The 27,236-nt window shown below is 35.5% G+C and overlaps 1 protein-coding gene across 3 annotated transcripts in view; it reads left to right on the top strand.

The window, feature by feature from the left end:
- Positions 1 to 27,236, top strand: part of GABRB2 (gamma-aminobutyric acid type A receptor subunit beta2) — a 141,768-nt gene that overhangs the window by 94,486 nt on the left and 20,046 nt on the right. The gene's annotated exons all lie outside the window — the stretch shown is intronic.

The raw sequence follows: 27,236 nt of genomic DNA, 5'->3' as shown, positions 1-27,236 counted from the left end.
AAGCAGCGTGTTTTACTCAGTGATTTAGGCAACCTAGAGCAGTTGATTGTTTTGTATGTTTTTGGTTTTGAGGGTTGATTTTTTTAAACCTTTTTTTTTCCTTCAGGGATTTGGATGATTGTGGAAAATATTTTAGCTAGAAGGTAAAACAAAGCTCACCAAGGGAGACTCCAGCTGGGACTGGAAATACAGCATTGTTGGTTCCACATGCTCATGAGTTAACACATGAGGCCACTCGACCAGCCAAAAATGAGTTTAGTGTGTGAAAAAGGAGATAATTCCTTGGTTTAAGTGCTATTATTAAGAGCCTATCATTCTCTTATGACAAATATATCTCCAAAAGTTCTAATTTGTTTATGAATATTGACTATTCTGTGAATGTCTGACCTTCGAAGAAGTATGCTCAACTACATCAACTCAAGCACTACCATCCCTGGTGAATTATTCAGAACAGATTACAAACTGCTTCCAAAGGAAGGATAAATGTATGCCTTAAATAATTATGAGAATGATGAGTAAGCAAGCCTTTTAGTTAGATCTTTCCTTATCTAAATTGTTTTTCCAATCATGATAAAAATATCAAAGTATGCAGTAAAAATATCTGAGCAAAATATCAGAATCAGTTGCACAGAGGAAGATAATTAGCAGATAGCATGCATCTGTTCTTACAGAATCAAAGAAGGGCAGATGAGCTGATGTGGAGCTCTATGTGCTTTAACCTGGACTATTTTCAGCCCCTTGGTTGTCTTAGTATCTGCCCACTGCATTGCAGCTGTCTGCAAAAGGAGGGAGTATCTAACAGTGATTTGATGTTATTTTGTAGAGTGTATCCTACAATGTGTGTAGAGCTTTAAACTGAGAATTGGAAAATGTCATCAGTGTACTAAGTTTTGCCCACAGAAGCATTCCCTTGTCATTGGTATAGCAGCTGAAAGATGTTTAGATTTTTGCTGTTCAGAGAGGTACTTGTACAGTCTCTTCTTGATGACTAATGTTAGATGTCAAAGTTGTGAGGTTAGTCTGCTCTGAATTCCGACCTGGACAAGAGAGGTTTTGGTGCTTTGTATTGTTTTTAAGGGGCACTTGTCTCCTGTGACTGAGTAGTCTCCTAACTTTGGCATCAGTGCTTCAATGTGCACAGCACGACTAAAATTTCTCAATTGATTAACGTAGGCACATTTGATGATACAGCATTACAATTAAAGGAAGAAATGCAAATATAAATATTAATTTGTAAAACTCTTTTGTCTGTTTTTCAGAAGAAGTGTAACAATTTAGTTGAACATATAAATAGAAGTTCTCTTTATTTGTAACTTTGTTTTTGATGATGAAATTACTGGGTGTTATTTACTAGGTATCTGCAGCTCAGTTACATATCATGGTGTTTTAAGTTGTTCATGCAAGTGCAAAAAGACCTTGGGATGTGTATGATCAGAGAGATATCTCAGAAAATTCTGTTTTGAAAGGATAGATAAGCTGGCTTATGAAAGCATGGTTGTGCTTCCATAAATCTTGCTAATGGTTGAATATTTCATCTGTAGGACAGGGTTATTGTTCATTCCTCATCCATTTTTACCTATCTATATGCTCTGTATGACTTCTCTGAAAACTGATGATAGTAAACAATGGAAAAAAAATGTTCTCTAACTTTGAAGGTATGTTAAGATAGAAAAGGAAACCTGTTGGAATTGATGCCTTACACAGTATTCCCTTTTATGAACATGAAAAGAATCTAGCATGTTCCTACCAGTTCAAATGTTATGTACGCTTGATGTTGATGTGAATTTGCATATTGTTAGAATCAAATGTAAGATGGTAATTTATATACCATTATTAAAAAAATCCCTTCACAAAGCAGTTTCCTCTTTGGAATATTTGTGGAAGGGTCATGAGGCAGACTGTGTGAACAAGAGAAGAGCCCTGTGTCAGCAGTGCTATGGCATAACTGGTTCATAACATGGAGAAATTTCCCTCCATCACTTTTTGTCATATACTTAAAGCTTCATTGCTGTGGTCTTTACACACAGAAGATGCTTTTTAGGATCTTAGCGCATATTACAGAGTTTCCCCGCCTTACTGCCCTATATAAGTTTCCTCTCCACTGTAGCTGTTGTTTCTTTCCCCTGGTCCCAAGTTTACTTTTTAAATATAGTTTAATTCTCATTCTTTTGAGATACATGATCAGTCTGAATTCTTAAAGTATTGTTAAAGTATTTCAAAAATACTGGAAACAATTTTCTGTTAAATTGTCTCAAAATACCAGTACTTAGAACCTCAGATTTTTTGAGTATCCATTCTTGCTTATTAATGTTTAATCTATAAATGAGGGGCAGCAGCTGACTTGATCACTGGGGGAGTTTTTCTTATATAAAATGTGTAGGGGGTATCACAGGCCTCTTGAATAATAAAAAAAGCCTGGTATGTATCTGTATAATTCCACTCATTCTTAAAGTATCTGTTTTTTTTCAAAGCTCCACAAAGTCTACATTCTTCTGAGCTCACAGCCTAACAATTTGGTAATAGACTCCACAGTGTCAGGATGGTAGCCTAGCACCAGCTTAGCAGTTGTTATCCATCTACAGTAAACTAAATTGACTACTCACATGTTCCCATGTTATTTCTTGACATACTGATTACTCACATCCCTTGTGATGTGTCTCAACTCCAGACATGTTAAATATCCTGCAAAGTGTGTCCATGCATTTGACAAAACGTCAAACTTTTTTTGGTTGTTTTCATAAAAGTATGTCTCCCTTTAGAAAATTGGCAATTTGCCTTTTTTGGGGGGTCATAAAAGCAGCTCTAGGCTGTTTTGATTCTTTTATTGTCCTTGTCTTTTGCTATTTTGTTTTCTGTCACTATTTTCCTTTGTAGGAATAAATGCATGCCTTTGCTTCCCTCTATGCACATGTTAAATGGATTAGTAACACCTCCCTTAGAAAAGGTATTTCTATGGTTTTGCCTATTGCCTTTAATGGTGCATCCTGTTCAATGGTAGTGGTACAAATGTTAAAAGTTAATGCAGTCTGTGTGTCTACCCTGCCTCATCATGGGCAGTGTAATCTATCTTGCTACTGACAATATCATGCTGAACCTATGATCATTTGTTTTTTGAGTTCCTGTCTTGGAATTGTCAACAACAGATTGCTGTCCTTATTCCACACCTTCTTTAATAAAAAATACACCAAAGTATTTGCAAAACTGGCAGCACAGTCAGACCTTGCACCCTCTGCTGCCAATTGAGGAGCCCTCAAGGCTGCTGCCAGCACAATGGCACAGTCTCAAGAGAAAAATCACCTCTAGGCAGTCACAGTAAGAGTTGCAAATATTAATGATTTTAAATGAGCAGCAGAATTATTTGGCTAATTATTAGTTTAAAAACTCTAGTCTATAAAGTTTATCAGCTGTATGTATTTTCCCCTCATTCCCCAACTCCCCTGTGCAAATATTTTCTATTTGCGTGACTGTCTTTTCATTTTGAACCTAACACTCTGTTTCATGAGTGGATCCCATGTGGTGATGCCTGGACCATTTCTGAAAAGCAAACTAGTTTGCTGGAGGCACTACATGTCCTATATTTTGACAGTAATATAGTTCCTGATGTTGTCTTGAATGACATTCTTATAAACAAGGTGGGGAAACAGAGAAAACCACATTTGAAAAGTAACATAAAGAACATGATTATTAGGTTTACTGGAAAGAAACCATTTTTAATCAAGCCCATCAGTGTTTTCATTTAGTGACCTGAAAATTACGAATCTCGCTCAGTAGTTACATTAGTGGGTTTTGAGCAATTTCTATTTGTCAGTGTTCCTGGTTTTCGGGTGTTCATGAAATTGAGAACGTTCTGAGTTGCTGTTTAGGAACTAATACATTTCTGTTAACTTTGTTTTGCTTCCAATGTTTTGCTCTGCAAACTAATTTTTTCTTTCTATGTTCTTTTCATTTCTTCTGGCATTACTGCTTGATAGGCATCATTCTTTTCACAATAGCTGATCCTAATATCCCAAAGGATATCAGTGTGAAGAAGAAATGGTGATGTTCTGGTTCCACTTCACAGAACAGACTCAACATGGGAGGGAATGTGATGATGTATTGTTTTAAAGATGCCATGTGTTACATCAAGTGTTTTCAGGATTTTTCAAATGAACATGTAGGACTGAAACAAAAATCTGATTTTGTATTCTTCATGTCATGTGGTTTCTCATTATCCATCATTTCAAAACTTGGAGTGATATTTCTTAACCTAAGATTTTTCAAAAAGAAAAGTTAACCTTCAACAAGAAGGCAGAAATAATGCAATTTCTTCAAACATGGATATGCCAGGGATCCCCCCTGCCAGTGCATTTTTGTAGTGTGTGATCCATGGTCTATGACCAGAAAGTGGAAAGAGGCTGTCCATTTTCTCTCTTCAGATTTCATCCTTTTATTCCTCTCTGCTATCTGTTGTACTCTGTCCTGCTCCTTACTTATAAGAAATTCTCTTTCCTATGATTAAACTTAGCATTTTTCCGTTACGATAGGGAAAGATAGCGATGGCATATTTAAAGAGTCAATGACTTTCATACTGTTAGCATATTCTAGCTAAATACATTTTGTTAAAAGTAAGAAAAGTCACATGTGTATAAAACAAAGTATTATTCACCGTAATACTTCTCAAACAATATGCAGTGTCAGTGAAAAATATTTTTCTTGTTAAAAGACATGAACTAAAGAGCAACATTTACTGTTTGGTAACATATGCTCATGCTTGGCAAAAGTAGTTGCAGAAAGCATGTCAAACGATGGTGCTTAGAGTATTAAAGTTTTAACAAAATGTCAGAGAAAACTAGAAACTGGTTAATCCACAGAAATCTGTCATAAAGATTGCATTGAAGGTGGTTTCAGCATGAATTCTAGTGACATATGGGAGCTTAAAATATAATCTAATGATATATCTCTATCGGTGAGATGTTTATGTAACATGATTGCAACAAAGAGGTCTTTTCTTGTTAATTTATTAGGATAATGGAAGTGGCAGTCTTTTAGAACAATGCAAAACTCCAAACCAATCTTAATGTTGGAATAAAATCTTTTTCTTCTGTATAACCTACAAAAAGAGAAATGGTGCATCTAGTTTGGAGTATGCTGAAGACAGGCAGCCTACTATATGGAAATCTGTGCTGCTACTTTCTTCTGCAGTCACGAGTTGCTGCTCTGGGTATTAGTGTGTGTAGCCCAGAAGACAGACATGATAGAAATACAATATAAACCATGGAATTGACTTGCTGAAGTGGAAGACAAAACTTCGTTCACAGGAAGCTCTGAGGGAAGGAATTTTATATGCAAGTAATCAAGTGAAAGTCTTTTCCAGTACAACCAAAGTTTTAAAAGCTCTGTCTATAACATGGAAGCAAAATCCTAAATCATTTCAATGTGTTGCAATTTATAAACTCGGGCTTTGATTATTGTGCTATGCTTCGCTCTACAGAAATGCCATTATATGGTAAAAATGTTTGTCACAGAGAATTTCTAGCATTCTTATTGGTCCTAAGTGTAATTAATTTTCTATGTTATGGAAGGATTTTTAAATGCAGCTATTTTTTTGATGAATGTGATTTGTAATGAGACAAGCTGTAATGTATCACTAATACCCTGTGAAATTGCATCTGATTTTGTTGAAATTCCTCACATGATGCAGGTGAAATACTTCAAAATTAATCAAACACTGGAACAAGAAAGAAGAAATATCTTTACTGGATTTTTTTTCTCCAGAGAGAAATGTATGGTGAAAATTGTGATAGAGGACCTTTGCTGCCATTGCTGCCACAGCAAGGCAGTGCTTGCACTGGATGATGAGGAGGCATTTCTCAGCAGGTCTTGACCAGATGTAAAGCACGGCAGAGAGTTGGCATATCCCACCTATTTGCATGCTCTCTGAGGAGGCAGGACAGGCGTTACACTGTGTGCTCTCCAGAACCTGGGAAAGTGTAAGAGCTCCGGAGGGAAAGCTGTCATCGATCTGATGCTCTTAGGGTGAAGAGTTGGAAGGACTTGTCTCTTCACAAACGATCAGGCACTTTTGATTCAAGCCATTCTTACATCTATCCAAAAGGACATATTCCAGCCTCTTTTTACAAGTTAGATTTCTCATGTCACCATTATTTTAAATACCTTACAGGAGGTCAAAGCTATAGAATAATCATTCTTTTAAATAAGGATGAAAGTTATTACAACATATATGTATTCAGATCATGTTTTGTTCTAAGTCATTTTCTAGATACTCTAGAAGATATACCCACCTGAATACATATTCTTTTATGTATTCTTATTTTCCTTGTCTTTTTTTTTTGGTCACATTAACAATAGTGGGAGAGAAATCAACGCCCAGTTTTGTAGATAGTATAATATGAAAGGACAAGGTTGCAACAGAAGATATCCAGGTACATCATTTGAGTTGTTGAAATATTTTCTGTGTCTGAGCAAATGATGTTTTAAATTGCTGTTGGCTTGCTTTGTGTGGTAGGGAGGGTTGTGTGGGGAAAAATAGTATGTGATTGCCCTACTATGTTATAATGCAACATAATACAATATATCAAATTAAGGTAATGAAATTCAATTAGAGGGATTTACTGTTGGATTTAGGATCCTCCATGTTATATTCTTCATAGACTTTGGAGAAGAGAGATGCTTGAGGATATTAGTCATTTTAATGTTGCTGAGGTACATGTCAACAGTATATGCCATATAGCTGTTATAATGGCTGCATAATATTTCTTGACATTTTTTTTCCTATTATATGAGGCCAATATTAAAACCAACTAGATTCTTCCCTTCAGGAGAGTGTAATTTTGCTTTGGGATTCTGCAGAACTCTTTTAGATGTAGAGATAGATAATAGAACAGCCTCAGAGAGGCATTTGTCTGATGACTTAGGGTTTAGCTCACCTAAGTAAAATGATCTAAATGTCAGGTATCTAGCTAAATAAACTATTGAGTCTCCATGTGTTGCCAAGGGAAAGTTCTATATACCCCAGAAATCAGGTCATCAGACCTGTCTTAATAGGAGATGAATACTTTTCTGGAGGTAGTTCATTCTTGCCAGTTTCTGCAGATGGAGTTTAGTTGTCCAGTCTGAGTCCCAAGATGAGGAATCTGAAGTTAGAGATGTTAAATCTCTCTCTAGCCCAAATTGCACTGATGATATCCCCAGAATTTTCAGTATGTTAATTTTGTCCTTTTTCAGTAGCATAATTTAAGGTATGTTCTGTCCTGTCTCTTCTGCTGGTGAAACTGGAAATTTCCTCAAATCCTCATTTTGTATGTCTAATGAATGTATGTTTCATATCCAACAGCAAGTCTAGAATCTGGACAATTCGCCAGAGGTCTTATGTTTGCCCGTGAGTATATTTGAATCCTAAGAGGCTTTAATCATGGTAGTTTATTCAAAACATGAGTGATTTTGGTTTAGGTATACTCATGATTTGGAGGACTTGTGTATCTTCAGTCATCTTTGTGTATTGCAAGAAAAAAGCCATTCATATTTTACAAGTATTTATGTCTCTAGATTCTGTCAGAGAAAATGTCTTAATTCCAGAGTTACCTTTAGAATGATGTTATGATGTTATGTGATATTTTCAAGTTATCTATACACAGCCCACCATTTCTTAAGTGTTGAGCAGAGCCTTTGCAGCTCCCTCTTGTGTGGTTCATGGATACAAATCCAACTTGGTGAAGTCACAACATACTGTGTTAGTGGTATTTTCTTGGCTAAATTAATATCTTACAGACAAAATTGGTGACTAAATGTGAATTGCCATGTGACTACAATTGTTACAAGGAAAAGGATCAGAAAGTGTCAAATCTTTCTGGTATGTAACCCACTTTGAAGTGCTGACACCAGCCTCTGGAGGTACTAATGAGTGCTGCTGTAAGGTGTAAAAGAAGATGCATTTCTTTTCATGTATCAGGTCACTAGGTTTTTTTACTAGGTTGACAAAATCTTGTACCTCTCAAAGAAAACTCATTTATGAAAGTTGTGCTTCAGTAAGGGTGAGCATCTGGTGTGGGATAGCACCAGACTGGGAAACAGATTTTTGATTCTACATTTACTGCTAATTTGGTCACTTCTGTTGACCTGTGGTGACATCTATCTGTGCTATAGTTTCTTTTTCTACAATATTAATGTTTCTCTGACTAACAAACCTACTGTAAGAGTTGAAGCTTTTGTAATCTAGAATGATTTGGCTGTTAGTAGGATAGAATGTAAGGAAGAAGCTGCTTATAGTAAGAGAAGTGTAAGTGAAATATAATGTGGCTTCTAACAGAGAATGGTGCTGCTGTGAAGTAACTGCTGAAGTCCTTTGTATTTTCAGATTACCAGCAATAATTGCTATCAGTGGTATGCCCTTTACGTCTAATTGCTTCTTCATATAAAGCTGTTTTAGTAAAGCTTTCTCTCTTCCACACAACGTTTTATGATTCAAGGATCTAATGACTCCCCAAGAGAAAGCACAGCTTATACAGATTGGCCCCATTAGTGCAAACCACCTAATAAGATATCACTATAGGCTGTTACACATTAATTTTAGAGTGATTGTTTCTTGCCTTTCTCACAAATTCCAAGCAGATATTGATTTCATTAGGCAGTATATAAGAGTACACTAATCTGATTTGTCTCTCCCTGAAGATTCCTAGCTGTATACCATCTATCCTGCTTGAACACAATTAACATATTGTATTTTCTTATACATTGACTTAAAAATATTTTGTACCTTATGAGTGTTCACTTATAACATTAAAAAAGAGGAATTAATTTTTATTTACCTATGTGCTTTCAAGGGAAGTAAATAAATTCAGGTAATAAAGAAATGTACAATATTAACAGGATTTCTAAAGGTCCCTTCCAACTCCTACCATTCTATGATTCCATGATTTGAAAAATACAGCAGGTATTGTGAAATCCAGGGGATAAAATACACTTCAACTGATTCCATTTCTATAAAATATGCATGAATTCCTGATTTCATCCACTTTCTCTAATTCTTTGACTGTATACATTTTTTTCTCTTACAAAACACAAAAGTACTTTGATTTTAGCTAGTTAAGAGAGTGTCATTTCAGAAACACCCAAGCCAGCCTCCTTCTATCTGAAATGGTTCAATTGGTGCATTTTATTTTTTACTGTAAAGAAAGCTGACATTGACTAAAACGAAACATTTTGAATATTTGAGGACATTTGCACATAAGAATGTGAGTACAGTGGGGAGGAAAAAAATGTTGCTTTTGTGTCACAGCCAATCTTCAACAAGGACATAGAATTTTGACTTTAAAAAATATGAGAATGTTTGTCACAGGAAACAGATGATCTTTGCAGAACTAACAAAACCAAGAACAAATCCCCAAACCAGAGACCAGAATAAAACCTGCTGCCCATGTTCTTAAAAGCAGCAGAGCTCAAGGAGACATGAGGATGTGGAATATTTCAGTGAGGAACCTTGAGGTCAGACTTTGTGGTGAAACCTGAACAACAAGGTAGTGCTGGTTTGGATGCTACAATTATTTATCATCTTTGCAACTAGACAGCACTTTCATCTGGTTTGTAAGATAGGTTTGAGAGCTGTTTGTTGAGGCTTTGTTTGGTGTTTTCATTTCTTTGTTTGTTTTTATCTCATTCTATACCATAAACCTTGACAGCAAAGTTGAGAGGTCAAAATAAGTCAGGACTAAGGGTATGGAGGAGATAAGATACTGTGTGAGATTTTTTGTTCAATACTGGGTTACAAATTTAAATGATGAGATGATGCTGTTACCTACTTTTTTTGCTGAGTAAAATGTAATATATATGTGGAATGTGCAAAGTGCATTTACTTGAGATCACTGATACTTAAATATGAGTTCAGAGAGAGACTAAATTCAATATAACTGGTTTCTTCATTGTATGAAAGCTACAAATATAGAGTCATGAGAGTAAAGCCAAATAGATTACTGGTTAGCACAGTTGCATCATGAATCAGTTAATTCTTTTACTGCTTAAATCTCTGTAAGTATGTGATGAATAAAGCCAAAGAAATGTGTGCAAGCATATTCCTTGCACATTTTTCAGTTTTCTTACAGCTGCTTTGCTCCATTTTAGTTATAAACATTTTCTTTCTAAGGGAATTTGTTATTAGGAGGCAGAAGGACAATATTATGTCAAAAAATAACTTACTAAAGTGACTTCTTAGCATTGCATACTGATCAAAGCTGTCTAAATAAATGCCAATGAGGTGGTGCTTCACCAATCTTAAGTAACAGCTGATCCAGCTTAGTGGTGATTATTCTTAGAAAAGAAACAGCTGGAAATAGTACTCTTCTGTTAACTGAGCTTGTGACAAAGCTACACTCCTTTTTCCTTCATTGGTTGTATATTTTAGATGGAAGATATGCTCTAACTGTGACTCTTGGAAAGTGCAAAGATTTCAAAATGGGAGCATTAGTCCTAAGGACTATGTTTCAGATTATACCCTGCAGAGTTTTTGAGATGCTATCTCAGATAACTCCTGTTTTTCATGAGTTCCTTAGCTTTTAGAACTGAAACTTGCTTCAAGATATCTTAAGTAATATTTTAGCCTCTTAAAAATGTTGCTTCTTATGTGTTGCAGAGATTTAAAAGAAGTGCTGTTGTGGGAAGAATTAAAATACCTATTTTTTAGATGCAGATTATAATTGATGCTAGGGGCACACAGAGGAATTGAGTCATTTCTTTAATCAACAGCTCACAGACATTTTACAGTGGATAATTAATATCACTTGCTGACTGAGAGTTGAACTAGGATAACCAAATGCTCTAGGTGAGAAGTGGGTTGGGAAGAAAATCCACAGTACACAAACAAGTAACACTCACACAGCACACCTTATGCAGTGGAGACATTCTTGACAGTTTAAAAGCAACTTTAGAAAAGTAAATTTGTTTACAAAATAAATATGGTTTGTTAAATCTCTAGATATTTAATAAAGCCTGTATTGAAAATATAGTTATTTCTACATTCTTGTTTTGACTCAAGATAAACTATATAAGTGATCACTTTTATTCCAGCCAAACTAGATATGTTATTCTAAACATTTTTCTCTATTATTGCCTTGTTGCTCAAGTTCTTTCTCCCATCTGCAAGAACTTATTACTTTGTTTCTCCCTGTTTATGTCACCAGAAAAAGTGGTTAAGGAAATCATTATTAGTATTATCTTATAGACAGTAAGGCAAAGATTTACCATAGACTGGCTTGTCTGTACTCCACTTTGATGCTGTATTCACCTTTTCTCTAACCCTAATGCATTTTGCATAAATTCATATAGGGCAAAATCAAATAGCTTGACATCCTCGGTATTATTTTACTAGAATAAAAAGCACCTCGAGATTTCTCAGTGCACTGAATAATTATGAAACTTTTTTCTACAGATGTTCAATGAGTTTTCACTAACATGAATACCATGTGGGACTTCAGATGTTTCAGCTGAAGGACTAACTACTACTAGCTTCCTCAACGATACACAATATATTTATCCCCTTCTATTTCAATAGCATTGTTCTGTGCAGTTAAGAACATTCCAGTTAAATCAACAACTTACCTAGTACCACATATTTCTTCCTTTCCACTTTTCCAAGAAAAAGAGACCTTAATAATCTGGCAATACCATATTCAACCATATACAGCTGAACTGGTCACATAATTTCACAATTCCTCTTTTACCATCTTTTAATAAATATATTTTTATATTAAAGCCTCAATTTGTGGCAGTTGATTTGGGGAATTGCTGATATATAGACTTAATTCTTAATTTCCTAAATCATAAGATTTAATTTTATGACAAAAAGATAGATTTTCAATATTGAAATAAAAATAGCAAATGTGAATTAAAGTAATGGTGCTCTATATTTCTGTTGTTCAAAGGACAGCCTCGAGGCAAAGATGAACATTTTTGACACACTTTTTGCATTTCCCCTTAGAAAGATATTGCCAGAATTCCTAAGTGAGGGTTTCGAAATTATTTTCCCTCTCATTATTTATGTAATTATCAAAGCTCAAAGCTTTAATCTTCATGCTTTATTTGTCCTGCTCTGCAGCTACATGAGAATTTACTAACAGTAGAGTTCATTAATGCTGGGTTTCTGATATGTATTGCTTTCCTTTCATCATTAATAGGGATAGGATTTTGACTCATAAGTATAATGCTGATGGGTATAGTAAATGGCTTAATCAGTGACCTCATGTTTTCAATGAGGTAGCCCAATGTCTTGCTGTTAATGCTAATGAAGTTGCCAATGGATTTAGGGGGGGAAAATAACATTGACTGCAATTACTTGAGACAGTAGAATTGAATTTGGATTTTTATTCACAATGATAACTGAAACAATTTACCCAATGTAGAAAATGGTCTTACTAGACTTTGCAAGAGAATCATGAAGGGAGAGTATGTTTCCATGGATGTCTTACACACATATCAAAGCAAATACTATCTCCTAAGCAAGTAAAAAATACCAAAAGAATATAACAGAAAATGGTGATGATTCAGTTTGTGACTTTTTAAAAATTCATCGTTATGATTTCTTTTGTGGGCAACACTTAAGAAATTAGTGATGTGTATTTCAGTTGTTTTAGTACTTTTAAGTAAATAAATATTGCTACTTTGGGTATGCAAAAGATAAATAGTTGGATTTAAGAAAATCTCAGATCAAATCAGCTTGAAAAATATGATGTAACTGAGCCTTCTTGGTTCTGCATATGTTGCTGAAAAGATGCTCTTAACTCTCCTCTCAGATGGGGCATTCCAGGTGTATCCCAATGACAAAGAGACTTTCACTCACTGGACATCTTCCCCTCCCTGCTTAACCTTGTTTTCTACCAAAGGGAACAAGACTTTAAGATGGTCCACAACACCTCCTTTTCCACTACTCAAGTGATGTAGGCACAGTCATTGTATCCCTGTGTCCACTCACAACAACTTATAGGAAGCATTACAGCTATTCACAGAGTAGGTAAAAGATGCTAATAAGTGGGATTTAAACTGTGTGCAAAAACATGAAAATAAGCAGTACTCCAACAGTATTGCTTGTATTAAGATTTCAGAATGAGTCAGAGGCTTTTGTAAGCAACACTAGTGTCTGAAAAAGCAGCTCTTCTCTCAGTGTAAAGGAAATATGGATCTAAATGTGGCTGGAGGAGCTGTCTAGCAAATGTAACAAAAATTATGACCCAAATGTTTGTTACTAGGTATTCCTTGTCACTTTATGCTTCAGAACAGGTGTTAGCCACAGTCTCCTGGCAAAATTGTATCTTTGCTAATTAAATTCTGCCCTGCTAAATTCCCTCTAAAATTTTAATTGAGTTTTGTGTTCCTCACTGTATGCCATCAATTGTTCTGTAAAGCTGCTTTGTGCTACTAAATGGCTGCATTTAATTGGTAGATGACATACTCCTTATCCACTAATACAGTGTCTTATCATTTATGAAGTAATTTAAAATTTATTAATGCTACTAGCTACAGTCCATGAAATCTTCATCAGCCAAAATTCATTCTTGGTTTCCCTCACTCTTCTCAAGGGATTTTCATAGAATCATAGAATGATAGGGGTTGGAAGGGACCTTTAGAGATCATCTAGTCCAACCCCCCTGCTCAAGCAGGTCAACCTAGATGTTGTCACACAGAAACATGTCCAGGCAGGTCTTGAAGACCTCCAAGGAAGGAGACTCCACAAGCCCTCTGGGCAGCCTGTGCCAGGGCTCCCTCACCTGAACAGTAAAATAGTTTTTCCTTATGTTTAAGTGGAACTTTTTGTGTTCCCGTTACCCCTTGTCCTGTTGCTAGCTACGATAGAAAAAAAGGATGTCCCAACCTTCTGATACCCACTATTTAGATATTTGTAAACGTTAATAAGATCACCCCTCAATCTCCTCTTCTCCAGACTAAACAGCCCCAGTTCCTGCAGCCTTTCCTCTTATGAAAGATGTTCCATTCCCCTGATCATCTTGGTGGCCCTGCACTGGACTCTCTCCAGCAGTTCCCTGTCCCTCTTGAGCTGAGGAGCCCAGAACTGGACACAGGACTCCAGATGAGGTCTCACCAGGGCAGAGTAGAGTGGGACAAGAACCTCTCTTGACCTGCTGGCTACACGCTTCTTGATTTCCCTTGGTTAAAAACTTTGTTAGAGAATTGTCTCTATTTAACAGGTAGAACTGTGAAGTTTTTCCTTGTTCAAAAAAGAACACCCCAACTTCATCCATGCTGATAATTGTTTTTAAAAGAGAGTATATTATAAAGGCAGACTGTAAAATTAAATAGGCTAAAACATTATTCTCACGATGCAGACATATTTTGAAAGTATGCTACCAAAAACTGTTTTCCTCTATGCTTTAAACCATTCACAAATTAGAACTTTAGAACACAATATGGATTAATTTACACGTACTTTAAATATATACTTGAACTGAATTTCAGTAATAATAGTCATTTACAACTTCATAGTCTGCCAGAATTGAAGTTAAAGCAGACAGCTTGAAAGTAAGACTTTCCCTTGTGTTTTTCTTAATGTGCTTTTAGTTAACGTTCCTTTTGAAGCAGGGCCTTTTTTTTCTTTTTCAAATTTGATCTGATTTTTACCTTCCTGTATTTTAATTGCCAAAAAACTTCTAATTTTTCCAAACTGGAATTAATTTTCCCTTGATAATATCTTTTTCATACAATTTCTAATGCTATCTAGTGTTTCCATAATGTTAAAAGCAACTGAAACTACTGGTAGCCTGAGTTGCTTTCTGATCACCTTTCTTGGCTGAAAAACATCTATTGTCAGATCTTCAACAGGTCCCAACCCTCAGGACTCTATTGACAATCAACACCATCTCAGCATCTGTCATTGTATCACTGTCTTTTCTCTGAAGAAAAATTTGTATTGCAGTTTCTGAGTAACCAATGAGTCTGAAGTATTGACATATGGTAACTCTGCAGAACACAGATGATGTAAGAGCAACTTCTGGTATGTCTACTCATGGTAAAACAGCACACACTTAAAAGAGTATTCTCAAGAAAGTCAGTGAAAATTGTTTTCCAAAGAAGGTATATTTCCTAAATATACAGTACAATATAAGTCTTTGGGAATGTTGCTATTATCATGTACAACAAATGTGTTTTGGTGATTTTCTTTTCTTTCCCCAATGTTAGTTGTTACATATATGTGAAGTTTCCTGATATACTTGAGAGTCAAGTTATGTAGAGAATGTCAATAGCTAGGTGCAGGTTCATATGCATAATTTTGTGCATCAGACCATGTATTCATACTCTGCTATTCAGAATGACTAAACATTTCAAAATCTGTATATTTTATGTGTGTACTTAGGGAAAAAAAAATCCATTTATTTTTTTTCCTGTGCTCTGGTTTTAATGGATTGCTTGCTAGTTTGCCAGTAGGCTCTCTAAATGATGGTATTATGTTAATTCCATATCTTCAACTACCAACCTTATTCCAAGTGTGCTGATGATCCTACAGACAGTGTTAACAATATGATACTATTTTCCTTATTTAATGATGTGTCAAATGCTTATAATAAACAGAGTCATGAGTATGTTTGGGTTAGTGAAGAAGACAACAGTTTAATCAGTACACCATAGATTTTTATTGTATTTATTCTAATTAAGCTGGCAGCCTGTCTCCCATGTTTCATCCAAAACCAAACCTGACAAACAACCTTGGAAGAGAAGTTATGGTTTAATTACTGTCCACCTAGTTTTTATTATTATATCCTTTTCATCATTTTGTTCTAGTGCTCTACAGATATTGACTGATTTTATCATTGTTGTTCTGAAATTGGAAGGTTTTTTTGTCTGTGATCTCCAGCTACATGTACAGGGAGAATTTGGGATGTGCCCAAGGAGATGCAGAGGTTGAGCATATAGTTCAAAGCTTGGTGGTTCATCCTCTCAGAGCTACTCCTTGCCATCCTGCTCCCAGGCTTCTGATATTTGATATGCTTGTGACCACAAGAGTTATTTTCTAGAGTTGGGGATGGCTCACTCCTTTATTTTCACATGTATTTACATTGATGGTACTTATTAATATAGCATTTCCTGTTTTTAATGGCCAGACAGTTCCATCAAAATGAAGCGTCTACCCTGAGTGATCCTCCAGTAAGGGCTGTTTCATTTCTGCTCTTTTGGCTTTGTTTTTGTACATATCTTTATGGTCAGTTTTTAAATAGTGCTGCATTGTTAATTTTGCACACCAGAGGTTTTTTTTGTTTTCCTTGAAGAAAAAGTGTCCTATTTCTTCCCCTTTGACTCTGCAACATTTTTTGTTTCAACAACTTTACAATGCAAGAATCGTACTCAGTCTGTGTTTCTATGTAAGTGCTTGGTACAGGGAAGGAAATCAAGTATTTTTTCACCACTGCACATACAAGTTGGATATAATCACAGACCTTTTGCCCAGGAAAACATTGGATTTGTGGCCTTTCCACTCATCTAATGGCTACACAAGATGCTCCTAGGCAAAGTGGTTATTAAAAGCCACTTAGGACAGCTCAGTGCTCAGCTCTTCAGTGTTTCTACTTCTAATTTGTGGTAAAAAGACATGATAGAATGCTAATGAGAGTGGTCAGTGTCTTCAACTCAGTACCTTCCAAAATACATGTTGAATATTCCCATTTATTCTTTGCCACATAATAGGCTTTGGACAAATAATCACTTTCTACAGCAGTAGTAATTAAATATTTCCTAATAAATGCTACAACATATATGTACTTGTAACAGAGTGCAGCAATAAGTTAAATATGATGCCAAGTTGGGAGCATCACAGATAGGACAATGGCTTAATAAGCATATTTATGATGTGGCTGATAGATATCTGCAACACTGATATGCTCCTGAATTGTGGCAGCCTCCTGGAGATTAACGATGCTGCAGAGCAGGGGAGGAATCCAATTTTCATATTTACAGTAACAGAGCTCACTGTACTTTCAGCTTCTTGCATCTCTACAGAAGCAATGTGTTGTCTGCAAGTAATAACTTTCTGATTCACGAAGCACAAACATTTTTAGTTTGAAACAGAATTTGTGTTTTAATTCCTTCAAGAATGAAGCTGTGCAGTCATGTCAGAAAAATACAGTGATTGTGAAGTACTAATAATAACATTTTCCATTGCTGCATTGTGTATTATACATTATTTTATTATTCATATGTTTTTCTCTTAGTTTTTTTGAAGAAGGATATTTACTTCAAAGGCACGAGAGAGGTGCAGTCCATGTGGGACTCTCAGCATAAAGATGTAGTGCTTTAACTTTTTGTATTTGAGGCTGATTCTCTTTTATGTATGTTAAAATATTGTGCTGGATTCCTTTTAATGAGCATTTACATGCAGATATCCTGCTCATGCAGCCCAAGAGACAACCTTATGTAATGCATATTTGCATGTTGACACAGTTAAGATACTAGAGCTAGAGGAAAACAGAATAAAACTCAACAGAGTGTGTTAAAATCTAGTTGCAGGGAAAAGTTCCTTAAAGAGTTGGCATTATCTTGTCTCAGTCCCATCTCCTTCAAGAAATCACATAGCCCTGAGGAATGCCTGGAATTGCTACTTGGAAGAAAAGCAACTGTTGGAACACTTGTAGATGATTTCATTAACCCAAAAAAGTCTGAAATAAGAAATGCGATGGTGAGGTCTTCTTGGTATGGTACTTGGGAATGTGAGTGCAAACCAGAGGGGAGTACAGGCTACTAAGTAAAAGAGGATATTACCTGTAGAGCAGGACTGAACATGGGTTTTGTTACATAAAAGCCAAAGCTTCAAATTGGACTAAAGTAAGTGAACACTTTTAGCATGGAAAAATGTGCAAGGAGGTTGCTTCTGCCATGGATTTCATAGAAAGTAGCTGCTTAATGATGTGTTTGGGGCTCTTCAGGGTTACAGTCTTCTGTACCAATTAAATGCTGAGAGCTGAAGTAGATTTCTTTCTCTTTCTTTGTCCCATTTCCTCTTAAAACACTTCTACTTTCTGCTACCTTGTGCATACCTATCCACAACAATTAGCATCTTGTTAACCGCCAAATAACTTTTCTTTGTGTACTGTTTCTACAACCTGGAGGGCTGGATGTCAAAATAATTTATTCTTACCTCTTTCAGCATCCTAGGGAAGTAGCTGGGATATTGCCAACAAACCTGTGCTGTCTTTTCTGATATAGGTGTCACAGCAGAGCTTCCTCCAGAAAAGTCCTCTGAGCCTTCAGGCACACAGCTCCCACTGAAATATTTTGAGAAGCCAGAAATGTAGTTTCTGATACCAACTGTCTGGGTGAAGGACATCTGGGAATGTTACAGGTCTCTTGCAATGCTTAGGAAATATTGACTTAGTTCTTACAATATCAGGAGCTATAATTAATATTCCTATAAACTTCATTTTCATAGTACTGTGGAAATAGTTCTCTACAGCACAGGTACATGTAATTATCCCTGGAAAAGCTTTTAGAAGACAGAGGACTTATCTAGATAGGAAATTATATTAAGAAAAAGTTCACAAATCATCCTAAATTTGTCCATATACATAGAGGATTCATTTAAAGTTATTACTAAAGGAAAGTAAGTTTTTGCAAGCTTGGTTAAGTGTCTAAAACCAACCTTAATTTTACATGTGTGAAAAGAAGTTTGTGGTTTTTTAATGTTCTAATGATGTCTAGCTCTTATCAGTAATGGGGTTTGACACATTGTTGATGGACAGTAAATGAGAGCAATGTTCCTATTCTTTCATAACTAGATCTTTATTTAGAAGAAGAACTGTTTTAGACACTATACCATCCTGAATACTGCAGGTAAAGACAGAATAATGTTCCAGAAGTTGCCCTACACTGTTGCAAACTAACATATCTTAATGAATAAATATTTTTCTAAATAGAACAAATGGCACAGGCACCAGACAGCAGGGCTTTCTTCTACAAATTACATTTATCTCCTTGTGGCCTTGGATTTTTAATACAGCAACATAATGGTTAAGCAGAGTGGAGCATTAAAGCAGTTTTATAAGTAACGTTAAGGTTGCCAGCTGTTGTTTGTTTTTCCTCTCTTTTTTTAAATGTACATCAAAATTTAAAATGTAGTCCAACATATATAGTCTTTCAATTAAGTCTTAAGAAAATTGGGAGATGAATTTACCTCCCAGAAAGCCATACTCAGTGTCTGAGCCCCTTCATCATTTCCAGAACATACATAATTGTTTTGGTCATCAATTTTCCTCTGCATAAATTTCAAGTTAATGTAGCCAAATGAGATGAAATTGTAGGGATCAGCTCAAAACATAATGATGAGTACAGGTTGCGGTGATGAAATTGGTGGTATTTGTTTTCCCCACACGATCCTTGTCCTTAAAGGGTGTGAGGAGAAAATAATTTGTCATTTACACCCACTCAGTGTGGATGTGATTTACTGTAAAAGCTCTGTCCTGGAAACATCACCTATTCAAGAGTAGAAGACAGTTGCTAATAACTGTTTTCAAACACCAGAAAGAGTATCCAGTTTTATGGAAGAAGTCAGGATTTGAGGCATTTCCATCAATCTTCAAAACTATCTTTTTTGAATGTGAGTGAGAAATTCAGGATATGTTTACATCAAAGTACAAAAAATGTTCCCTCTGCACCCAAGTTGTGTCTTCAATACTGTTCAAAAAGATAATAATACTTTCAAATGGAATCATTGTTTATGCACATACCTCATTTAAAAATACAGAAGATATTTCATTCTTGATTCATCAGTTGTTGATACTACCCATGCAAGATCCAGTCCATTTTTAGCTATTTTGCAAGCAAGTCCTTATTAATACAGGTATTTCCTCAAATCTGTAAGTCAAATACCACCAAAATAACTTCCTTGGATACAAAAAAATATGGGACAAGAAACTTGCTGAGTGAAGACTAAGCAGAGGATGAAACAAGCTGATTAGATTTAAGATACTGTCAGGTCTCTGATTGAGGAAATTGTTGTCAACAGAAGGTTAGGATCATAGTTTAGGACCAGGATGATGGTATTTATTGCCTCTGTGGCTTCCTTGCACTCATTCAAAACAGCTCTGTGTTTTCATAGTTGCTGTTGTTCTCAGTATACTCAGTCAGATTATGCAGTTGTCATGGGCTGCTTAGGGAAAGAGTGTATTGTAGCTCTTTTTATAGATCTATAGAGTTGATTTTTTTATTAATACTATATGTTTGTTTAATTATTCAGCTATCAGAAAACTGCACAAATGCACTGTAAGTCAAACAGAGTTCTTGTCCATCTGTTTATTTGTGGATTTTTATATACTAATTATTAATTATAGCAACTAATATTTTGAGAAATGCACAGTTCACTGAATTTTTTTCAGGTGAACATTTTTAGTCCTGGATATTTTTTAGCAAGTGCACTTATCCTTTTTACACTGGAAGTTTCTGATTATGGTAGATTTAAGTAAGTCTTGAGTACTCTCTTGGAATTCTGAGTTAGGTTTCAACATTTATGCTACAGTTCAGCTTCCTGCAAGGTGTGCTTAGTTTCTTTTTGAAGTTATATCTCTTGAGCTGGGTGAAACAAATATATTTTTCTGTAAACAATTTTCAATGCCAAAGTGTGATATTGAAGATATTTATTCTTTTTATTAACTTTGACTTCATTTCATTGACTTATACATGGGAAGAAAACAGTTATGAACAATACAGTAACATTTCCCTAAGTCTTCAAACGTATTTTCACTTTGTAGATTACTCTGAAAGAAGCCCATTGCCTGCTTATACCTGATTGCACTTTTCAAAATGGTTATTTTCACTTGAATTCTGTTCATTTTGTGATTTAGTGGCATTGAAATAGATCACTTAACAATAGATGTATTCATTTTTTCATATTTACATCAGCTGCAGTTCACATTTAAATAGCAGTGTGTTATTTCTGCCTAAATGTTGTTTTCCTCTCCAATGATTGGTATCATCCTCATGATTATATATTCCAATTTCTTACTGTGTCTTTTAAGATCTACTCTTATGAGGAGTGAAAGTAAATTTCTTGGTTCTTCAGGAGAGCTGATAATCAAATTGAGCTTCAAGAAAGTACACCATTATCCTGGGCTTCTTAATATTCATCTTCCTTCTATTCTACTGTAGTCTACTTTTAATTACAAATTAAATGGGATGGGATGTTTCTAGATACTGATAAAATGCACATGGCTATCTAACATTATTTGTTTGCCTACAGAAATCACACATGTAATTTCAATAGTGATGAAAATCCCTGAACTTTAGATATTTAAATAAAACTGGACCAGATATATTATACTTCATTCTGTTTGGAGAGATGTTTAATACATAGTACTTGTTCTGCAAGAGACGTGATGGAGATCAGAAGAAAAACATGAAGTGCCTTCTTGAGTGTGATTTGTGAATTCCCACAGAGCTGGGAAAGACCTATACTCCAAGCTACACAGAAAGGGCCAGTGTAGAGCACTACAGACTAGCACTGGATGATGTGGTGCCTGATTGTTGCTGAAGTTTCAGGAAGATTACAGCTGGGATGACATGGCATCCATTTTGGGTTAATTAGGCATCGTTAGCTTCATATTACTAGGCACCATGGTGCTGCATATACTCATCTCTCCTACATGAGGAACAATAATACTTACATGATCTCCACAGTGTTAAATGCAATAACTTCTTACATCGTTCATACTGGTGGGAGTAACTGAAGTTATGGAAGCAGAGATTGCAAGAAATTGCCGAATTCTAGAAGACAGAAGGTTAGAAGGTGAATATTACTGCGCCGATACAGACCTCCCTGTCTTTCTCTGATCTATCTTTTCCTAGAAGTATTGTAACAGTGGAAATTTACTTCTGAAAGTATTTTGAAATAAGTGTCCTAAAGTGAAAATTATTTTCATTTAAATTGTTAGGAAAAAACCCCAGCAATCATATTTAATGGGTTGTGGCAAGATGCCTATTCTATCAGTTACCAGGCTGACCATAAGAAACAATCAGCCTGAAGCATCTGCATGAAAATCAAATTTGGTTCTGCTAATGCCATGAGAAGTCTACTCAACCCTAGAATCAATTTTGTAATTTCAGTTGTCCATCAAAACACCTTTTCCTTTATACTATCCTACCATAATTTTGAGGTTACATTTCCTTCTTCCCTTCCTTCTTCTCCCCACCCTGTTCTGTCTAGTAAGGAAACATGTACAACTTTTGAAGGTGATTGTTTTTTGAGAATGTTACCAATTTAATCTAAAATTCAACTGGTTTTCACTGTAGGCAAGAAATTGTACATCCTCTTTTATATCCAAATCTCAGGTCCTTCGGGGAAAAAGTCTTTGAAGAGGAGAGAGAAACAAGTACAATGTACTTTTTCCAGTTTCAGTGATGCCAAATGTGTTCAGCAGTACACAAGCTCTGGCTCTCTTTCCCCTTTTGTGTCACCCCATTGATTTCAGTATATGGTATAGTGTATTCTTCTCAGCTTTGAAGATCTCTGCAAAATTCTTTCCATTTTTCTGAATGAATAAGTGGATGGTGAAGAATGAAGTGATGCAGTGAACCAAATGTGAATGTTCTGAAGGGTTTTAGAAATTCAGAATGTGTTTTGCACGTTACTCATGATTTTATAAGTAATTTTGCTGTTTGCTCTGTGCAAATGCAAAACTGCTGAGGAAATTCTTGAAAAGGGAGAAAGGAGGGGTTCTGTGTTTTAACAAAGAAATGCATAGATGTTGCTACTAAAGGTGTTCTATGATGTGTTACATAAACAGTATTAACCATTTATTTACTATTTCTTTGTAGCATTCATCTCATGGTACAGGACCTGTACTGGGTGTTGAGTTTCTCAATCTGGTAGTCTATGGCCTCCATTTAAATAAATTAATATTTCTTGAGGCTGTCAGCTAAGAATATTTAGTATATTCTTAATGAAAACATTCAGTCTGATATATCTTCCATCAGTTTTTTTTCCAGTTTATTTTAGAAGCCACTGTTTTGCGGGTGGTTAGGCAAAGCAAATCAAATTGATTGAATCAGAAATGACAGATTAAGTAACTTGATACTCATCCCCTATCTGTGGGTCCATACATTTTTGGTATGCTATAAAGTATTTTTGTGTTTTGGTTTTTTTGTTTCCCAAAAATGCCTAGTACATAATGCAACTATGTGATTCTCCACAATATATTATACTATTCTTCTTGTAAATGGTATTTAATTCCAGAGCCTGCTGTGTTCTCATGTGTTTTGTGTTGGTGTGCTGAAGACAAATAGTTCAGGTAATCAGAAAGATTGTATAATACCAGCTCTCACAGAGCCTCCAGACCTGCTGAGCAAAATGTTGTTGAAGTGGCTAGATTGAGCTGCTTCGTACTTCCATGCTGACAACATCCAAAATAGCTGATAGAAGATGTAACTTGAGGGATGTTTTTTTTGGATAAGCTTGATCAGACACGTTTAGGATTAAGACAGTTCCCAATAGGATCCTTTTATCTCATTGTTAATGCTGAAGTAGTTCTCCTTAGCTCAGATGTGATGCAAAATGTATGCATATGTTGCCGAATGCTGTTCTAGGCATACTCAGACAATTTGCTGTTGATGCATAACCTCAGAATCCTCTCTGTTTTAGCCACGTTTTCACTGTTTAGCACATTTATGTCTTTTTTTCCTCTCCCATAAATCAACAAATGTCTTATCTTGAGTATCCAGGTGCTACCTTAGTACTGGTACTATGGAGCACTTGAGTTCCTACAGTGTTCACACTCTAGATGTCTATGTGCATCTATATATCAGTCTAAAGTATAGCCCAACTGTTGTGTACAAACAAAAGCATTGTGAGGCAGTCAATCCTACTGATAAACCCTGAGTTTTTTTAGAAAAGTTGGCTTCTTTTTTGGTATTGTGTGATGTTCCTGATAACTGTCTTGTGTCTAAGTACACTTATGCTCAGCCAGCAATGCTACAGCTTTTGTTTGTGGTTGTTTGTATTTAAAGAATTTCTGAATTTTGACTTCTCTTAAATAGACTGGGAAAACAAAACCAGTGGTTTTGTAGTTCCTGTATGAAGAAGCTTTTATTTTATGTCCTACTAGTAGTTTGCTTTTCATCTGCAGTGCTTCATTATCTGTCATTCCTTGAAGAACAGGCAGAGATAAACTCCCTGTTCATATTAATGGGAGTTGGGAATGCTTTGCTTCTCTCAGAATTGGTGCCATATTACCAGGACTATGTATTGATTTGGTTGACTGCTGATGTGTGATGCATGACAGAAATAAGAAATTGAACTTTCTCAATGTGAAGTAAATCGTGCTGCTGCTGATACATAAATGATTTAGGAAAAAAACAATCAATCAGATTCTCTGTGCTGGTAGCAGTGCTACATACAATTTAATACATAGTAAAACAATAGTTCTTTTATAATCTAAATCAAATAGTGTTTTGTGCTAAACTCAGGTTCTTGCAAAAAGTGACTTGCAGCATTTTTGATTTTAGTGTATTTTACTTTCTATGTTACTGATGTGTGATCTGATAACTTAGAAATCTTGATCAGATTTTCACCAGTTCTGTCTTTTTCAAGAGCCACAGATTATTCTTTCTATAATACTGCTTATTGCTAAGTATTATAAGATTGCTTATTACTATTTTAGATTGATTGGTCTTTAAACAATTTTAACTTGTAAGCAGAGTTGTTTTGAATCCCAAATACCTGTAGATGGAGTTTATTATAGCCACAGGTAATTGGACTTTCATATCTGTAAAGCACTCACTAGATATATGAATAGAGCCATTCACTTTTCTGGCAGATGTTAAACTTATATCCAATTGTCTTTGGTTACTTTAGCAGTACGCAAAAGCAATTATGTGCAGGTCACTATAATATTCTTTCTTTCTTTATGAAATAAAGGGATAATTTATCCTTTTTGGAAAGAGAAAGAAGTATTTTAATAAAATCTTGAAGAGACTTCCTTAGATTCTTCTTACCAATGCTTACTGATAAGTCTTGTTCTTTAGTGTCAAAGTCTCAGCCTAACCTTTCCCCAGTGTAAATACCTTAAGCAACAAGGAGTTCTGCACAGTCTCTGCAAAGCAGCCCAGAGCTGAGTGTTTTGGCATCTTTGATTTGAAATTTTGGGTCAGATTTTCAAAGGAGCTCACCTCTCCTCAAAAAGTTATTGTTGATTATTTGCTTAGTATTAAGGCTGTAAGAATACAGGAAGAAGTTTGACCGTACCTTCCTGGTAGAGAGGTTATGCTGGAGCATTTGACAGTCTGGTGGAACACAAATCCTGGAGTTCTCCTGTGAACCCTGGTATGATTAGACTGTTCAAGACCAAATTACTTATAAGGAATTTGGCCAAAAATTATACTAATAGATGTTCTAAAAAGTTAAATAAAATAAAGAGGCATTTGGGCTCTTCATAAACATATTATCTCTTACTTTAAAAGTGGGGATTTTTTTCTTGTTGCAACTTAGAGAGTAGAAACATGTCAAGAGCCAGTGCCTCGATGCTAACAGTAATTTCCTTTCCTCTCAAACAAGTGTTTCTCCACTGGGAGAAGACACGCTAGTAGATGTAATGGTCTTCTGTATGTCACAGAAAGGTCTGAAAGCCTTCTTTCTGTGAAGTATTGCCAGTTTTTGTTATTAGGAGATTCAGGTGGTAAGGAACAATTTGCAAAACTAAAGTCTGTTTACTAGAACAGAGCTTTTGCAGGTATCCACTGGAAAACTGGAGAATGGTGTCTGGAGGGATGAAACATTCACAACCAAAGAAGAGAGCAGTTATCAAGGTGTTACATTAGCTGTCAGAGACAGAACTTGGTGTAATCTTTTACTACAGGAAGTAATGAATGTAAAAAAGCTAAATTAAAGATTACAATGTATTGTCAAGGGTTTTCAAGTCACGTTTCACAGCTCAAGTTAGTTCAGGAACTATCATAATCTCAATTACATGGCTAAGTACAAGTACTCTTGATTTCTTAGAATCTTTCAATACTTAGAAGTGCCTCAGTATTTCAGGTCATTTTGATAGGAAAAGAAACTTTTAAAATATTGTGCTTTTTATCATATACCTTATGCTGTCACTATACCATGGAGGAAATAGAACAAGCTTAACTGAAGAAATGAGAAATAGGGAAGGAAGCCCACCCATGATTAGTCAGTCTCAGAAAATCATAATTAAGAAGCAAAATACATTATTTCCTCATGAGAACAAAACAATTGCAATCTCCTGGGCAAGTCTATAATTTCAGTCTTTTGAGATAATTTAACCAATAATATAGACCAATTCAAAATCTGTTCTAGCAACAGTTTTGGCTGAACTAAGGATGTCTTGCTTAGCTACTGGAAATCATTGTGCTGAAGCTATTCTTATCCTTAAATACACCATCTCTTGGTCAATATAGAACAGTTTTGTGCTGTAAATTTCATCTGAGAGATTTCTTTGTGGGGTACTAAACGTTTTTCTGTTCAAGGATGCAATAGGCGAAGTTCACTCATATTGATCTTCATCAGAAAACATCAAAACTGATGAGTTTTGATGACTAAAAATGTACATTTGAACAGACTTTATATCACAAAATACTTTAAAACTTGCTGTATATTGTATACATATCTACATTTGTTTCCATGTTTTTACAGATTACTGGGTTCACACCTTTAAACTTGCTTGCCTTCTGCTGCACCACCTGGGTTATACTTGGATTATCAAAAATTAGTGTGTGGAAAGAATTGTATAGTTTTTAGGTTTTCACAAAATATGTCCTCTGCGTTATTCTTTTCAGTGCTATGTGAGAACTCCAAATGTGTTTAGTATATAATTTTGATTTCTGTTTGTGGATGAGAAAATCATTTTATAATGTTATTTTCTCCAAAGGATCATAGTCATTATTCATCTCTGAGTTGTCTTTATTTACAACTTTCAACAATGAAAACCTTTAAAGGCTACAAACCTTTATGAATATCTTATTTGCTGATTTTGTCATAGATTTATTGCTGATATCTGCTGATCCTCTCTGTATACCAGTTCTGGAATATGCAAGCTAGCTCAGCTGCCATTTGGCAAACCCAGATTCATCTTTCATGCATATGGTTTATGACTGTGTGACTGTGTTGCCTTCTGGGTTGTTTTTTGGCTTTTTTTTTTTATGAGTAGTGGGATTTTTTTTGTTTGGTTGGGTTTTTGTGGGTTTTTTTTTTGCCATCCAGAGTGATGGTGGTTGCATCTGCTATGGCTGCTTCTTACAAGGGCCTC

This window comes from Colius striatus, chromosome 9, assembly GCF_028858725.1.
Source record: "Colius striatus isolate bColStr4 chromosome 9, bColStr4.1.hap1, whole genome shotgun sequence".
Taxonomy (NCBI): domain Eukaryota; kingdom Metazoa; phylum Chordata; class Aves; order Coliiformes; family Coliidae; genus Colius; species Colius striatus.
The sequence above is the reverse complement of the archived record's forward strand: the minus strand, read 5'-3'. Positions and strand labels throughout refer to the sequence as shown.